The sequence below is a fragment of the Buteo buteo genome, chromosome 2 (assembly GCF_964188355.1).
Source record: "Buteo buteo chromosome 2, bButBut1.hap1.1, whole genome shotgun sequence".
In the NCBI taxonomy this organism is placed as follows: Eukaryota; Metazoa; Chordata; class Aves; order Accipitriformes; family Accipitridae; genus Buteo; species Buteo buteo.
The window spans coordinates 12,619,945-12,633,263 of NC_134172.1; the positions used below are offsets into that span (position 1 = coordinate 12,619,945).

The window sequence follows — 13,319 nt, forward strand, 5'->3', positions numbered from 1 at the left end:
AGGCGGACGTGTGTCCCACCAAACCACCTATTTCCATGAGCCCACTGAAAATTTCCATGAGCCCACTGAAAATTTCCATTAGCCCACTGAAGCCCGAGAGCTGAGGTCTGGGTTATAGGTAAGGACCATCTGTTTCTGCATTCAAGGTGAGTTCTTAATGACTCGCAGCTACTGAGGTAAAACAATCAGCTCAGGAATCTGGGCTATGTTCAATGCTGTCAGAGGAGTACCATGGTCTGTCTTACTTCCAGCTTGACAGCTGTTGGGAGGAAGGGAAGGGGAACCTCTGCTTGCACACCCACCTGAAGGTGTTGCTCGCATGAGTTCGTTGGTGTGCAGTAGTGCTGAGGGACTGGTCTGCCAGGTCTCCTCCTGAGCATGTCAGCTTTGTTGAAAGGTCACATTTTCCCATGGACTGGGCTCTGGAGACTGTGTGGTCTGAACCCTCAGGTCTGAGTGAGTCCAGTCACCAGGGAGAGCCTTGGGAAGCTGGTTACTGAAGCCGAGCAGGGTAAAAGGTCTAAAAAGTGAATTCTGCAGACTGCATATGGCTGAATGTGAACTGAAACCAGCTCTGGTGCTCCTGAGAACGCCACTACTTGGACCATTTCCCTGCTGCAGTGTTTAGTATCTTTTCATTTACTTAATCTCTGCACTTTGTTTGGCACAGAGCCTTTCAAGCATACATTAGAGATAAGTCAGAGGAACGCTGTTTGTGAGCATGAGTTGTTCTTAAAGTGCTTTGCAAGTCTGAACATAAAAAAGTAAGATCCAAAGGATTTTTTTTTTTTTTCCTGAGCCATATGATTTCTTGTGGGAAACCAAGCTGTACCTACAAATCCTTCCAGGAGCAGTCCCTGGGGGCTGGACCTTACTCTGGGTTGCTGACAGAAAACCTCCTGGCATGCTGTAATCTGGTTAGCACCCAGTGCTCACGTCCGTATTAGCAAAAGTGGCTCGACCAAGCAACAATTCCAGTTTTTCTCTTGCTATTGGGCTAAGCTACCTGGGGGAAGGTCCTGGTAAAACAGGCCCCCTTGAATTCACCTGGTTTCTTTAAGTGGGCTCATGGCACACATGGAGGAGACGCTGAGTCTGATACTCAGCCTCCCTCACCCTGAAAGATCCACAGCCATGCAGGAGTAAGGAAATGTATTTAAGAAGATCATATCCATTCTTTTTCTCCCAAAACTGTTAATGGTAATGAAAACATGTTGGCGAAAACACAGTATTTTAAATTGGGAGAACACACAGCTATTTTTCAGAGGAAAGCAGATTCTAATTCACAAATATTATCAGTAATACTACTGCCACTGAGAGCCTCTACAGGCTGTATACCATATGTTTCTACAGTTTGTTGCAAAAGTCAGCTTAATTTTTAAATATTATTATAGCAAATATAAAAAATCTAATTAAATAAAACATAACAACAATTAGGCAACCCCCTTTTCATAAAACCTGGAATATTTTTTCCACGTACAATGCTTGTAAGTGATTGCAATATGCTCAAATACATGGAGGATAGGCTTTCTCTGAAACAATAATTTTTCTTTGTTTTGCTAAATGCAGCTTTCCAAGGTATTGCTCTGGGAACAAACCATTTGCCGAAAAGACAGTTTAATATAACATGAAATAAAATATGCTGGCTTGTTGCAAAAGAAGGAAAGAAGCACATAAACACTTTCTGGAAGATGCATACAAAATTCTACACTAGAATTAAATGAAAACTAAGAAAAATTATCAAGAACAGTTTGACAGTTTCTAAGTGGAATTTCAATTTGACCGCATTTATAACTCTTCTAATCTAATTGTCCACAACCACCATGTGAGCAAGGTTTTGCTCATACAGTGCTTCTGAAGGATGAATTTTGGGTCAATTCTCATTTGTCAAGCATCAAGGCACCCTTGTGATATAAATGCAATTATAGTTGCTTTACAGATGAATGAGTGAAGGCACTAAAAGGGTGAGGGACTGGTCCAAGGGAATAGCATGGAGCTGGGCACAGCCAGGTGTTCTGATTTCCTGATGCTCTGGTTAAGTGCTCAGCGCTGGAACACTGCCTGTCTTTCATAATATGAAAGTTTGTTTCTAAACTTGTTTTCCCTACTGAAGAGTGACTTCATCCATAACGGAAAACTAAAGAGTATTTGCAGGACTGATATAACTGGGCCCCATATGGTGGACTGAAAATCTGATCAGTTTTATTTAGACTAGAAAGAAAGCAAAAAAAAAAAAAAAAAAAAAAAGAAGAGTATCTCAATAAAACTATCTACACCATCATTTAAAAAAGGAATCAAATCATAAATTTAATCTCCTGCAGTACTGCAGTCCAATCCATGCCTGCATTTCTAGCGTACCCTCCAAATCTGCATCCCAGGGCATTTTGCGCTCATTAAGAGTTAATTAGCTTAGAGGCACATACAATTCCTAAAAGAATCATTTAAAAAATGCTAAATAGAACAAATAACTTCTAACTTTGGATTTAGAAATCCCCACAGTCAGAGCTTTCTTTACTTCATTTGGCAGTAGGTTCCAAAGCCAGAGAGCAAAGAGACTCACTAAAGGCAAAATAACGACATGACTTCAGATAACATTTAGGGACGATAAGGAATTCAGCATTTGCTGATCTCAAGGAGTGACCTGGGACATTAAAGAACAGCAAATCCATTAAATGTGAAGCCTCTTAGCTAAAATAAGTCAGGCGAGTATTTTTGGTCTTGAATCCATTGCCTGAAAGGATGCCATTGAAATTAATAGAAGCAGAGGAGTGGCATACATGAATACATGTAGGATGCAGGAAAAACAGCCAGAAACATAAGGTCTAGGCTGAGAGGTCATTTACAGGCTGTGATATTGCCCAAACTTTCCAAATGGATATTCCAAAGTACAATGGAAAGGAGGAAAGGGACCAGTCTATTTTTGCAGATGGTGAAAAATAAGAAGTCAATATATGCACAGCTCAGCCCTGTAATGAATTTGATACCCTGAGGATTTGCATGTAATGCAGCATAATTGCAGGGCCTTGAATAATCTGTCCCTGAAAGCTGGCTCAGTGGCAGAGCTGGGTATAGGGTTAGTTCCCTCACCTATATCCATAAGTTACAAGAGGTGCAGAGTGTTGCCTTCCTCTCTAACACACACCAGAGCAGCTATTTGGCCTGATTCATTCATGTGCGCTGAAATCATTGACAGCATTTCTGCCTATATTGAGTCTTTAGACTGGATTTCAATGTTTTTACAGAGACAAAACTGGTCACAAATATATCTAATGCATACCGGACTGATACGGTGGAGATAAGAGTTGCTACATTTATCCCTGCTCTGTTTAGAACCATAAATTTCATTCCATAGATTTTCTTGCTTTACTATTAAACAATAATCCTAGGATACTAAAAGATACATATCCAGATGATCATTCCTGATGGGATATAAACCAGAAAAATTCAACTACTGATGGCCATTGTGAGCCTGGTTGAACTTTTGGGATACAGGCTAGACTATGTTATCTGCCATCAGAAATAACTTAAAAACCATACACAAAAGAAAGCATTCTTTTGTTATTCTCTATTATCAAAACAATTAATCTCAGAGAAAAGTTGTGTTTGGTGATATCACAGTTCCTATTGCCAGATATGAGTGAAAATAAAAGTCTCCATCTGGAGTAAATACAACAGCCAAATACATCTTGGCAGCTTCTGAACGAATATCAGGTTGGTAGTAGAAAAAGGGAAAATTTCAGAAGATGGGGGAAAAAGAAAAGTAGAAACTTTCTTTGTGAAAGAAAAATTCCGTGCAATTAATACAGGTGCATGCAATTGCACTGATCACGTAATGGCAGAGAAATGGCAGCTTGGGGCAGGGGGACAGGGCAGGAGAAAATAAAAAGATACGGACAGTCAGAACTCTGAAAATTTTTACCAAGACACACAGGAGAATAAGTGCTCAAATACCGCTTGAGTGCTGGACCTAGGGCTGGCTTATGTTTGGGTCTTAAATCTCCTTGGAAAACAGGTCTGATGCAAAATGCCACTGAAGCCAGTGGAAGTATGCCTGACTGAAAGATGCTCCAGTTAAGGCTCGACTGGCAAGGATGGGAGTTCAAACATGCCCGTGCCCTGGCCAGGCAGGGTGAGCTCGACCATACCAGCTTTGCCTGCATATTGGAAGGCAAAAACATGACTCTGGGGAAGAACTGACCTTCCAGGTGCTGAGTTTCTTTCAAATCCCCTGCTTTCGTTCGCCTGCTATCAAAATCTTAGCTTTCACAGGTCTCACTTAGGTGTTTCTGTAGAAACAATATTTGTCTCGCAGGCAATTTCTTTGAGATCAAAACTTTGCTCAGTCTTACTAATACGGTGAGTGGTATGAGTAAGGCAAACAAGACTGTTAGACCCACACCGAGGGGCAAATCTCAGTTCCACTCAAACCACGTACATTGCCTAAATGCTTACTGTCACTGGTAGAAGCAACAGTTACTTGTTCAGCTGCCTGGCAGAAGAAAGAAAACAGATAACACTAAACTTTTCACTGTGAAAAAAGACTGAGATCCTGCAGTACTCAATAAGCTATATTTCAACACATACAAGGAGGCTGGAAAAATGAAAAATAGATGTCATTACTGCTAAAACTGCACTGTGTTGTCTGAAGTATTCATCTGTCCTTGATTACTATATCAAATTACTTGTGTTCTTCACAAAGGAAAATCAAAATTTAGATCATGCCACTACATAACCAAAAACTTTTAGTCATTTCTTAGGACTAATATTTCAAATGGTATAAATAATTAAATGTGTTCAAGTTTGCAATGGGAGTCTTCAGGGTAAAACTGACATTCAACAGGAGTAGTAAGGATATTAAAATCAATAGATTATAAAGAAGAAAGCCTTTAGTAAACATTTTCTATTGAAATCCTGTCTTAGGGTTTATAGGGTTGAAATACCAAAAAGGTTAGATTTGCATATGGATGGGAAGAAATATTCTCCTATACAGATATCACCAAGGGCGCTGTTTCTCCTGTCTACCAAGTACTTTATTTTCCAGAAAATTACTGACATTTGGGGGGTAAATGTTGAACACTATGAAAGGGGAGAGGGTTGAATTAAGTTCACAACTTCCTTCACAGATAAAAGGAGATGGACACCTCATTCTTCTTACTGGCTGAGGGGGAAACAGGCACTTGTTGACAGTGGGAATTTGTATTTTTTCCTGTGGGGAAATCTCACTGTCTAAATGGGATGGGAGGAAAATACAGCACAAAGAATATCAATCCTGAAGCACTGCTCCTGGTCAGGGTGTGTAGCAAATTGCTACACAACACACTTTTTCCCAGGCTTGTAAATAAGTTTGCTGTAGCTAGTTGGAGATTCATCGCTCAGTGATTGTACCCTCGAGCCAATGAATTAGTCAGGCTCTTCCTAGGTACTACATCATCTTCAAGATGCAGCCTGGAGAAGAGAAACAGCCGAGGGTCGTGGGCTGCCCTTCACCATCAGTCTTCTAGCACCAATTTAACGCCAGGAGCTCCCCCACCATGGTGGAAAGGGCTGAACGAGGACCTAGAGGAAGGGACCGGCCGGGGTGACCTGTGCACGGGAGGAGGGCAGCGGGTCACAGGCAGCGGGTTGCAGGCTGGGTTCATTCCTTGCCCTGCTTCCTGGGACCCTCAGTGTAAACCACTTGCTTTGCCATGAGTCCCACTTCTCCGGAGGTAAAAGGGGACAATTTTTACCCACCTTGCAAGGGAACTGTGAGGCAAATGGCAGTGATGGTAGTGAGAGTCTCCAAGCAGGGTCATGCAAGGACTTCTGCAGCCAGACGGGAGGCTGCAGTCCACAGCCCCTCATAACTCAGCCTTCCTTCAACGTGCACAGGCATTTACAGAGTATTACTCAAAGAACAAGGCACTGCCAGGGAATTCATTGTGGTTCTTTCCTTGAGATGTGCAGTAATTATTTCTCTCTGATCATAACTCCTACAGTATTGATCATTATGTCTGGTTTTGGCTTATCCCTCAGGGCCAGCGTATATGGGCTTTGTTTTATCTTAGATGGACGTGGTTTTATTTTGTCTGGCTATATGTTTTCATTTCAGCTGACCGTGTTCGTATATCCTGTGTACATCCTGATTCAGAGAGGTCTTCTCATTCCTGCCTCTCAGAGGGGACTGGGCATGTGCTGCACAGGCAGCAGCTCGGTGCACATTCCCACATTGAGCTTCTAATGAAAACTCCAATAACACACTTCTGACACTGAATATCCTCACATTTTTTTAATCAAGATTGATGGGGAAGATCAACCGCTCCTATTGATTCAGTCAAAAGAATCAGTTTCACCAACCCCCCAATCTGTTCATAGTCCTATTACAAATGTTTTAGCTACATATGATGCTGAGCTACCACAATGAATTCCTTATTTCTGTAATCATCTAATGTCCCAACTTTGCTCTGCATTCATGAAGGCTCCTCAGTGTCTCAGCTGACCTCAGCTGACTTGGCCAACTCACCCAGACTGTGCAGTGGGCTCCTGGGCTCAGAGCGATTATTTGCTGGCTATTTCCCTCTCCTCCCGTCACCCTGGCTGGAGGCTGATTGCTCTGCTAATTTCCCAGGCCCCACAAAACATATTTGCCTCTGCACCACTGCGTATATCATTAGTGATCATTTACTAAATATCAGCACTGTGCTGGGTGCTGTATGAGGCAGACTTTGAGGACAGTCCCTGTGTGGCAGACAGAAGAATGACAAAATACCCCAAAAGACCCCAGAATGGGAGTCAGAATAGAAAATTCCTTCTCCCACCCATTTGTTTTTTGGGTTTCCCAGTAAACCTAAGGCTTTATGAAAATGATAGCCACCCCCCGTGCTGGGGTTGGGAGGATACAGCATGCACAGAGGAATTAAGATGAGACAAAGGTGGAATGGGAGGTTAGTTAAGGTCCATCCTTGGTGAATCTCAGCACCCTTATGCCTGGGAGATTTCCCAGTGGCTTCTTTAGGTTTTAAATTTGACCTTGTTCTAATGAATGTGAGGTTGGCTAAAAACCATTTTATCAGATTTTGATGAATTGTTCATATATCCAGCATATTCTCCAGCAATGATTAAAGGCTGCAGTAGGCTTCTCATTTGTGATGTTTCTTGAGTGGCTAAATGCAAGCTGAAAGTCCTTCACTGCATCTGAAACTTTTTTACTAGGTGCCATGGTTTAACCCTAGCTGGCAGCTAAGCCCTACGCAGCTCCTCACTCACTCCCCACTGGTGGGATGGGGGAGAGAATCAAAAGACTAAAAGTGAGAAAACTTGTGGGTTGAGATAAAGACAGTTTAATGGGCAAAGCAAAAGCCACGCACGCAAGCAAAGCAAAACAAGGAATTCATTCACTACTTCCCATGGCAGGCAGGTGTTCAGCCATCTCCAGGACAGCAGGGCTCCAGCACGCCTAACGGGGACTTGGGAAGACAAATGCCATCACTGCAAACGTCCCCCCTTTACTTCTTCTTCCCCCAGCTTTATATACTGAGCATGACGCCATATGGTCTGGAATATCCCTTTGGTCAGTTGGGGTCAGCTGTCCCAGCTGTGTCCCCTCCCGACCCCTTGTGCCCCCCCAGCCTCCTCGCTGGTGGGGTGGGTGAGAAACAGAAAAAGCCTTGGCTCTGTGTAAGCACCTCCCAGCAATAATGAAAACATCTCTGCATTATCAACACTGTTTTCAGCAGAAATCCAAAACATCACCCTATACTAGCTACTATAAAGAAAATTAACTCTATCGCAGCCAAAACCAGCACACCAGGGAACACAAAAGTCTGCCAGTAAACTTTGTTTTAAATCTCTTCAGTGATACTTTCAGACATGACTGGCAAAGAGGTGCTGTGCCAATGTTCGTAAAAGTTTTTCTTGAAATATTGAACTTTTTCACATGAATAACAGGTTTGAAACGGGGGGACACCAAATTTTATTGGGGCATTTGGGGAAGGAGGGACAAATATAGAAACTGGTAGCTATGATGTGAGTTCTGCTATAATGAAAAAGCTTCTGAATTTGTGCATAAGTGCTACTATGTGATCCTGTAACTGAGATTAATCCATGTTAAATAACTCAAAAGAAATTTGTAGCAACAGTAGGAAGTACAAAGATCAAATAGGAATTTATTCTAGAGGCTCAGTGAAAAAAATTGGTCTGTTTTCACAATATATCCCTTGACTACAGGGAATCAATCAAACTTAATATAATGTATCTTTTTATTTGTTTCAGAAACCCCTGGAGTGACTGAAAGAAAATAGAACACATAAAATAAGCATACTCTTGAAAAAGGAAATGCTGTCAAATCCAAATGCCCCAGCTCCTCTGAAAAGTACGATTTTCTATTTAGTAGGAAAACATTTTGTATGTAGGTTTAATTAGAATCTTTAAATTCACATTAGTGTGTTAATGTTAGGATGCTAACAGATGAGCCCCTCTATTTGAGGTTGATTCATTGCTGTCTGCATTCATCTTGCTCTAAAAAGATGCTACCAATAAGTACCATTTCAATGAATTTAGAGGAAACAAGCTTTTCCACCAACAAGAACAGTTGTTCCCTAAAGGAGGCCATGCTAAGTTTCCAGCTTTGCTTCTTCTGAATACAGCTCTGCATTTATTGCTCTGGTAATGAAGAATGTCCATACCAATTTTGCAGAATCATTCTTGAAGTCAATACTGCACCTGCTAACAAATGCCAGAAAGGAGGGGTTGGTTGTTTGCCTTTTTTCTTTTCTTTTACTGATCCTTAACCCAAAAGCCTTCTTCCTACAGAGGCACACATAAGGTTGGCTGCAAGTGCTGAATAATTCAAAACAATGAAGTAGTGTTCGCTTTGCAGCCTTGTGCCTGCTTTAGGACAAGCCTCAGGTGTCAAGCTGTTGTACACTACAGATATTAAATTAGCACGAATGGGTTTTCTTTAACTAGATAAAAGCTCTATAAAGCCACCAGTGCCTAGGAATGGCTAACTCTGTAAAAAGGCTTTTATGCTCTCTATAAAAAACTAGATTTTAGATTCATATTAGGAGCCATCTCTCTTTAATAAAATCAATGCTTTATCTGAGACATGTCCTTTCAGTTTTCTGTTTCCTCGCTTTATCTTTCTTAGGTGCATTAAAACGAATATCCTTTGGAAACTAATGGTGGCAAACCCCTCGTCACATACAATACTCTTGGCTGTTCGAGGTCCACTCTCTTCCCAAAGCCTAACCAGTTAGCAGCTCTTGGGTAAATGTTCAAAGCAGGGAGAGAACAGTGCTTGCTCAAATCCCTTGAGCATCACTTTGAAAATCTACGCCTGTGTGTTTATGGTTCTCATTAAGGGGCTGCGCTATTAAGAGCCTTCCCCATCACACATACGCTTTGTTAGATAAGGCAGGGTGCAGGCAGTGTCCAAAACAAATTTAATCTATTCTGAACTGCTGATCCCAGCAAGGCACTGCACAATTCAACTTTCTGAATCACTGCAGAGCAAGGCATATAATACACTGTGCGGCAATTACTATACAGACATTGGAATTTTTCCTTTCTTGTTGTTAAAGATCTTTCTGTCATTTGCTGTAATGATTCTCGAAATCCAGCTTTAACCTTGCTAACAACCTTTCCCTTGGCTGGGAGGAGTGGTAAGGCAATCTACATTTCATGTTACCTCACACTTCTTGGGGCTTTTCCTCAAATGTGTAATTAGCAGGGACAGTTCTCATCATCTATAGTAGCTTTGTGCCAGGACAGGCAGAAGCGCCATTTAGACTGAATCCCGACTGCCACTCTGGCACCCAACAGAACCTTTTGGGGCTACAATCAGTCCCTCCTGGACTTACTGTCCCTTACTGGACAAACACAAGTAATTAACATAACATTGCTGAAATTAAGAAAGAGCTTTACTGTTTTATGTCTGCTGAGAACCTGCATCTGAACATAAAAATTCAGCATTAGTTTTAGCCCATGCTCTAAAAACCATATATCACTTCCCCATCACCCTCCCCTCCATCTCCAATCAAGAAACTCCTAACCAAGTGTCCACACCTAGAACCTGGGGATGGTCTTTTCAAACCCTGTGATAAACCCCGTTGCCTCAGCAGACCTGTCTTTGAGCAAGAGCCCAGGGAAGGACTGAAATTGAGGCCAGAAGACTGTGGAGTGGCACCGCATGGGCTGTCCTCCATGGGATGACCTTCCCTTGGGACCATACACGAGAGGGATGGAAAGGATCTGCCCGCAGATAAGTGCAATGTTACAGCTTTTACTTACAGCTCAGATTTCTTACGGCAAATAAAATCTTTAAGAAAACTTCCTCACCATGGGAAATTTGCTTTAAGTGATTTATTTCACTGTGGGTGATAAAAGAAGAGCTTCTTGCAAAGAAAATACAAAGAATAAATGGATAAACCCAGTAATTAAATTAAAAACTATTATTTCTATTTATTTAAGGACTTACTTACACAAAAATCTCAAAGCAGTTCACCTACAAATTGACCAAACTCTATAAAATTCATGTCAGGTAGGTAAATATATTTATTCCTATAAAATTGATGATTAAATTGAGAGACAACCAGCTTTAATATTTTGCCTAGGTAAGTCAGTGTCAAAGACAAGGAATAGAATGTTCAATTCCTCCTTTACAGCAAAATTAAAAAGACATAACACAAATACGAATAAATTTCTTTTATCAGCATACCATACTTCTGGAAGGATACCTCAAAAGATCTCTAAGATGTCTGGCATTACACGTCTGGGCTCCTGTGTACAGCCATGGGGTAAGAAAGAATGTCCCAAAATTCAGACAGCATTTCCAGAGAGAAAAGAGGAATAACCAGCTTCATACCCAGCTCTCAGAATATATAAAACTATGTCACCAATCTGTGTTTTTAAGGTAATCGCTAGATGTTAGCTCACTTCCTAAGATGCACATAACCTAAAGGGCACTCCAATAAATTACTTTGAGCATGTTTCTCTCTCCTGCTCTGCTCACAGGGCTCCTCAGCAAGGAGGAGCTGGCACACAAGCCTTGCTCTACCCTTTTCAGTCTACAAAACTGTCCCGGCAAAACCTGGGCAGGGGCGGTGTGGCTCACAAGGGCTACACAAAATTCTTGGACTCAAGAGCTGTCTAATGTGGATAGCAAGGTAAAACATGCTGCTTGTAGCCCCTGAAAATGATAAAAGCAAAAAAGTGAAGGATTTCAGGCCTGTCTGCCATTGCACCTTTGTCTTCTTTTCTTTCTCCATTGCTTCTCCTCCTGTGATTATGTTTAACCATTTTCCCCACCTCTTCTGTTGAGTGAATCTGTGCTTAGCCTCGCAGAAGTATTGTCTAGGTGGTCTGGAAACCCAGACAAACTATATTATACAAATCAAAGTCTGTCCAGTTTCTGATAACACCAAAACTAATTTATTTTTTGTTTATACTCCACTACCTTTGACAAAGCTTCCTCTAGAGATTTATATCTCCATCCTTACTGCCTTCCAACTGTTTGTCAATTTTTTTGTTTTGCAACTGACAAAAGAAAAAAAATATCTGACATCAACCTTGGAAGAGGTACTGAGCACAGAAGTTTTTTTTTCAGACGTGATAAAATCTTGCCTAAAACCATGTCCAACCTTTTCAGTAGAAAGTCCAGATGGCTTTGCAGCCTGTACAACAGACTTTATTCACTGATGCTTCTCTAAGTGTCAGCAGGGTGTTGTCTTCCAGAACTAGTAAATGCGCAATGAAAGGCAGCTCGGAGGGGAGAAATAAACACAAACAAAAAACCCCCTCACTTAAATCCCCTGGCCTCCCCCCAAACTAAAATTAATCTGAGAATTTCTACATGCATCTGACTGAAAATTCCCCCCAGGTAGAGAAAGGCTTTGCAAACAACTGGAGGTGTAACGGATGGGGTAGCTGTTCAGGCAGCTCCAGGGTGAGCAGAGATTTACGCACTCACTGCTGACTCTAGGTCGCCCTTGCCTGCATTGCAAATATTTCAACTACAGGATCAGGACCCTTGCTGAGTCTGTGTGTAGGCTTCAAACCACAGCATCTCATAGTGTTGTTTTCACTATGGTCAAATTAGCACCAAGAAGCATTTATGAGTCTGGCAGGCAGGCAGGGAGGGGGAGGCTCAGGGATTTGGGTTGAGTTTTTGCCCCTGTGCCTGGACCCCTTGCAGCCTGATGCCAGGCATGCCGTCAGCCACTGCCTCAGTTTCCAATCTGTAAAATGGGAACATGTGTGACTTCTTTGATATCGGTGAGGGTCAAAGTACTTTTTTATGTCAATTTATGGCCAAGCTTACCATGGGATTGGCACTGTCCTGCCCATCCCTCCACTCTGCATAGCACCCAGCTTTAGACCTAGGCAATATGGGAGGACGAGCAGTAAACCAGCTCTGCTACAGCCAGCACTGGCCCTGCGGCCGTGCCGAGCCCTGATAGAAGCCGGATCCTGTGCTCAGCAACATGAGCATGGAGGGTGAATGCCTGGTGCAAACCAGGAGAAAAACTGCCCGCTCTTGATACCACTTCTGAGTCCTCCGAGGGAATCAGGAAGAGTAAAAAGCTCCAGCCAATATGAAGCTCATGCAGCTATTGTCATTTTAACCACCATGCGTGTGATACTGGTGGCAGTGGTTAATACTGCAGCCACCTCGTTAGTATTCCCTATACTGTTATAATTGTGTAGCCTCGTGGTTGGCAGCGCTCTTGCTCCATGTCTGTGAAGAGTTTATCCCAACATGGTGTGTGCTCCAGGACCAGAGAGCCTTGGTACAACTGCAAGGCAAATAATAAGTGATAGCAAGTGGGGAAATTCTCAGAAGAGAGGGGAAAAAAAAAAGAAAAGGAAAAAAAAAGAGAAACCTGCTGCACACAAAGCCCTTCCAGCATGTGTCTGATTTTGTTTCTTGTTGACACACTACTCTCGTTTTGAGCTGACAGCTGTGGTCCAGCCTTTGTCAGGTAATTAATCTGGGTAGTTCATTTTCACAGGTGAGTAGCAGGTTGGCACAGTCTCCTCTAGCAGTGGTTTGTGGGTTTGCTTTTTTTTTTCATTTTCAGAGCAGCATGGGTATGAAAGCGTGCGTGTGTGTGTGTGAACATGGGCACACAACACGCTCTTGGACCTGGCCAGCCATTTGTTCCTTCCTCACTGCAGAGTTCCACACTGCAGGTATAACTCCTGTGCTTTGCAGGGTGAAAGGAAGGAAACCTCAGACAGGAATTTAAAAGCATCAGACTTGCTCTCATTGATTACAACTGACAAAACATTAAAACCCCCAAGTTCCCTTGCCAAGGTTGAGCACTGCTGGTCTGACTCAC

At 42.3% G+C, this 13,319-nt stretch overlaps 1 protein-coding gene across 1 annotated transcript in view; it reads right to left on the reverse strand.

Moving 5' to 3' along the window:
- The window catches only part of ADARB2 (adenosine deaminase RNA specific B2 (inactive)), a 320,813-nt gene that overhangs the window by 61,997 nt on the left and 245,497 nt on the right, over positions 1-13,319 (reverse strand). The window lies entirely within an intron of this gene.